Source organism: Lepisosteus platostomus, unplaced genomic scaffold (genome assembly GCF_059453375.1).
Source record: "Lepisosteus platostomus isolate fLepPlt1 unplaced genomic scaffold, fLepPlt1.hap1 Scaffold_46_H1, whole genome shotgun sequence".
NCBI classification, from domain to species: Eukaryota; Metazoa; Chordata; class Actinopteri; order Semionotiformes; family Lepisosteidae; genus Lepisosteus; species Lepisosteus platostomus.
Window position 1 is genome coordinate 376,255 of NW_028291666.1, and position 5,184 is coordinate 381,438.

Below are 5,184 nucleotides of genomic sequence, written 5' to 3' on the forward strand. Positions count from 1 at the left end.
AGTCTTAAACTTCAGCTACAAATTCTGGTAACATGGCAATATACAGTATAGTAATGACAAACACAAAACTAATTACATTAACACACTAACTCAAAACCACATTTTGATTCAAATATACATTTTAAAATGTACAACTTCTATATTTCCAAGAAAAAAAAATATTACAATGGAAGTTAAGACGATTTTTGTCCACTATTTGCAAACCCTGTCTAATTGTCCTGTTAGAACCAAAAACCTATTATTTTCAGAGTCCAGATCTCCTGGCCCCCTGCCTTGCATATGCATTCTTCAAGTAACACATTGCGTGCTCCTTTATTTCTTTTTCTGTTGATGTAGGGTGGGACTTCAGCACCGCAGCTAGGAGAAAATTATATAATATTACTTCCCAAATAAATGATGATTAATATCTTCTTTAGTATAATCTAAAAAATGAACGGTTTACTAAGCTCAAAGCTGAAATCAATGTATAAAATTTGGCTTGCATCATAGCAGTTGAGCAATAAAGTCTGTCCTAATTAAAGAGTACCCAAAGTTTGAAAGTACAACATAGAATAAGAATAAGAGAAATGGCAAAACGATTTTGTGTCATCTTCCCCATTCACACTATTTTATGTGCCATTTTTTTGCTTATTCACATACTATTTTAATCAAAATAATATTAAGAAAGATCTGTATGTATTCAGATAGTATTATTATTGTTCGTACTTACTCGTCAAAAGAGGATTGCTGAGATATTTGCGGATATACTTCTACGTTTGAAAAACGTGTCCAAAATGGTGACCAACGAATACTAGCAATGCATTGTGGTATATAACCGGAAAATATGCTGGGTTCGATATTTTCTCAACGTATGCGTTTATTAATGTTGTCGATATTATGGTTGAAATTTAACATTGATAATACATCGCGGCTATGTGCCCCCTGCTATGAGCTGATGTGCAATTTTAACGCATGCAGTTAGTAAGGATCGGTCACTGTTGTATGGTATTATATATAATGACATTATGGAATAGGATGGGGACAGGCCTGGCATCACGGGGGGAGGGGGGAATGTCGCCCCTTCAGTTTTGGGCAAAAAGTTTTACCTAACTTAATTTGCGCCCTAAAAAAATAGTTGTACTTTGTCAATGGTCAGACAACACTAAATGACACGAACAGTCACTCAGTCTGTTTGATGGGCAGGAGGGCTATCCGTCCAGGAACTGCACATATTATTGAGTGTCAACATTACGATCCTGTTTGCTCAGGTGGACCGATTCCTTGCAGTAGTTTATCATTATACTTAAAATCGTTATATAACTAGGACTAGTTATAGCAGTCTGTGCTTTCTGTTGGTTTTACAACATTTTTTTCTTAACGATTCAGAACGTCCATGTAGCTGCAAAAATGAACGCTTATGGTACTTTTCGCTCCAGGCAATACAAACCGTGAGAGTGACGAAAAATGTGAAACTGAACTTCATCGCAAATACCAGATTGCTAGTCGTTATCTTCTATCATGAAGCACTAATCAATGGCATAGCTGCGAGATTTCATTTGGGTAGCTGCACCGTACAGCTCCGTTTCAACCGAAATATCACTCCCCCCTCAGAATTTCAGACGCCCCCCTACAGATTTTTCCTCGGGCACCGCACACTGATGGGGGACGGGGTGTCCAGGAAATGGTATCAACTTTTGTCAAGAAATTAAAATAGAAACTCTATAGGCACTCAAACATTTTACTGTTTTTTTTCAGGCAGGTGGCAAGACCCCCTCAGCAAAACCCTTGTATGCCAAGCTGTGGGCATTGATTCGTCGAATATACGTTTATTTACGGCGAAATTACGGCTATACGTATATATACGTCGCCTCGACGTATAATTAACGTCGAATTGCAACCGTAAAATTGACGACATGAATAAACGCATATATAACGTCGAAAACACATCTAACACAGTGCCTGAGGCTTTTTACTGTATGTATCGTGTGTGCTGCAACTAGGAGTATACGGCACTCTGCACAGTGTACGAAGTAAATTATTTTCGCAGTAATTAATTTATTATATTTACTATATTTATTATACACATGTAAATTAATTGCTGCGAAAATAATTTACTTCGTACACTGTGCAGAGTGCCGTATACTCCTAGTTGCGGCACACACGATACATACAGTAAAAAGCCTCAGGCACTGTGTTAGATGTGTTTTCGACGTTATATATGCGTTTGTTAATGTCGTCAATTTTACGGTTGCAATTCGACGTTGATTATACGTCGAGGCAACGTATATATACGTATAGCCGTAATTTCGCCGTAAATATACGTATATTCGACGAATCAATGCCCACTGGGAACAAGCTCGCTTCTTTCTACCATGATGTCACCATGACCAAATCTGTCTTTAAACACCTTGCTCAGTCTCTAACGAGACTGTCAAAAATAGCTTTCGCTGATTGTATTGCAAACCGGCGGAAGCGGGGTATTGGGAAAAGTTTTCAACTAGCAATAATCCCGCCTCAGCTAAACCTCACAGGCTACGATACTGCCACTGCGCAAAGCTGACGGTTGCCAGGCAACCACGGGGATCCTATGGAAATCGTTATCAATCGTCTCATGGCATGTCGTTGCTGTAACGCTTCATATTTGTCGTCTTCTTCTAGCTTGAGGTTTTGAAGAATTTCATGACAGACAAGGGCTCCGTTGGGAACAAAGAAACCCGTTGATTCTTTTCAGCAGCAGAAATACAACCCTTTAAATACAAGATGACAGAACAATGACGAAGGGCATGCCGGGAGGAACTCATGCACTACAGAGGAAAGGGGGTGGGCACGTACAGTTCACATTCAAGCCACAAGTACTCTTCTCGGATGTTGCACAAACAAATCCTAACGTCTTGAAAGCATTGCGGCATGTTTGTGTCCCACTTCCCGTGGCTGCAGGATGACTGACACGAACGGACAAACACAATCTGTGGCGTTTAGCGTGACGTAGTCTTGCAGGCATCGTGCTGTCTCACTGCAATACTATACCGCTGGAGGAAACAGTCCATCTGGCCATGAAACTCATTTGAACGTCTAGCTACAGCAACTAACAATATCATGATTTATTCAGGATGTGTGGAATCAGCACGTCCCGGAGACAGCTTCCGAAATCTTGAGCATTCTCTGGTGGTAGGGGCGTTCAAGATGGCGCTCAGGTGGGAGGTAAAGTTTAGTGGTTGAGGATTTTTTTTGAGTTTTTCATGACCTGAATGTTAATTTTTGCTTTTTTTGACTACAGAAAAATAAGGACTTAACACTACTTGTTTAAACTTCAGTTATAATTGAAAGAAAAAAAAACGATTTTTTTTAGGTTTAAGAATTTCGATATGAGTAACACTGGGAAAAGAAAAGAGAGTGCTGGGTCTTCGAAGGAGAACTCTAAGATACCTCAATCGTATATGTATAGCACTACAAGAAAATTGATGGCAACTAAAGGGAAAAGTGAAGCAGCTGGAGGGGACGTGGAAAGAGTGCTGGAGATGCGCTCGTACGCGAGCGCTCGCAGCCCAAGTGAGACTCAGCTGCCAGAGGAAGAGCCAGAGTCCCTGCCCAGCACACCTGTGAAAACCCCGGCAGCCAAGAGAGGAAGGGGCGACCTGACGCTGGAGGAGCTCCAGACCAACATCTTCAACATGATGGCACAGAGCATGGGTGAGCTGAAGGAAATGATTTGATCTAATACAGTCGCAATCGAAAGTCTTAAAAAGTCCATGGACTGTGTGTTTAAAGAGGTTGAAGACTTAAAGAGTGAAGTAAAAGTTCTTAAACAAGTAAATACCAAACAAGAAAAGCATATTAAAGAACTTGAATTGAAAGTGAACGATGTAGATAGATACCGTCGATGATGGAATTTAAAATTATTTGGAGTTAAAGAGGAACGTGATAAGGACCTTGTTGCAACAGTGAAGGGTATCTGTAAAAGGACCTGCCGGACCAGGAGGACGTAATATCGGCCATTGACTTTGTTCACAAGCTCGGGAGAGCGAACATGTCTGGGCAAGTGCGCCCCAGATCGATTATAATACAGTTCACCAAGAGGACGGCGAGGGACATGCTGTGGCGAGCGGCGAGGGGGAATGAGTATTTGAATGGGAACAAACTGAGGTTTGCAGAGGACCTGTCTGCTGCGGACAGGAGTACCAGGAACCAGCTGTGGCCCCAGGTTGAAGCTGCCAGAAGAGAGGGGAGGAGAGCCTACTTTGTGGGAGCGAGGGCCTTTGTGGACGGGAAGGAGATTTGCTCCCAGTGACTGCTCAGTTAATGATTATGTTTGGTTTTATTTGTTATACCAGTATATACTAGTGTTTCTTTAGTGTTAGTTTGGAATGGTGTAGTTAAGTGTTAAGGACTGTTATAGTTCTGGTTCTTTGAAAAACTCAATAGTTTAGACAGTCTTAGAGTTAGTTATTTGCTTTTGTGTATGTCTTTTTCATGAATGCCAGAGGTACTCGAAATGTTGTTAAAAGAAAAACTGTGTGCTGAGTTTTATTTTTTACAGGAAACGCATGCATGTTGAAACTAAAGTTTATAAATAATTGAGAAATATTAAAGCAAGGAAAATATGATACGTGTAAAATATACAATTTGATCACATAATTACTTAATTACCTCTGGTAGTTAAATGCTTTTTTCTGCTGCGTTTTTTTTCTCTTGTACATGACTCTGATCCTCTTGTTGTATTTGTATTTGTAAATTCTGTTTAATAAAAAAAATAAAAAAAAAAGCATTCTCTGGTGGTGTCCTGCAGGCTTCCTGTGGACATGTGTTGGTGGTATAGTGGTGAGCATAGCTGCCTTCCAAGCAGTTGACCCGGGTTCGATTCCCGGCCAACGCAGTGGTTAATGTTTTCAAATGCTATCATGAGCCTTGGATTGTGACTAGCAAAGCGAAGCCTTTTGAAAGAGCTAAAGCACTGAAAAACGGAATTGAGGGAGAATCTTACAGGGGATTCTGAGTGGTGTCTGCATACACGCAGTCCGATATGGGTGCTGAAAGCTTGAGCTACTCTCAATGTCATGCTGGCTTTCCCCGGAGTAAATCTGTTACATTGAAAGAATGCTTCTCGCAGGTTCAAAAAGGGACCCTTGTTAATTGGAGAAATCAATGATTTCAAATGAATTCTGTATGCGTTAAAAGACAGCTATACACAGAAAACATGCAGGACAC

General features: G+C 40.6%; 2 non-coding genes across 2 annotated transcripts; one reads left to right on the forward strand and one right to left on the reverse strand.

The window, feature by feature from the left end:
• Positions 1 to 2,395: 2,395 nt before the first annotated feature.
• On the reverse strand, positions 2,396 to 2,537 carry LOC148633630 (U4 spliceosomal RNA). Its single transcript, XR_015933893.1, has one exon. It is a non-coding gene; the product is annotated as a U4 spliceosomal RNA (small nuclear RNA).
• Positions 2,538 to 4,780: 2,243 nt separating this feature from the next.
• Positions 4,781 to 4,852, forward strand: trnag-ucc (transfer RNA glycine (anticodon UCC)). Its single transcript has one exon. It is a non-coding gene; the product is annotated as a tRNA-Gly (tRNA).
• The last annotated feature ends 332 nt before the right edge of the window (positions 4,853 to 5,184 follow it).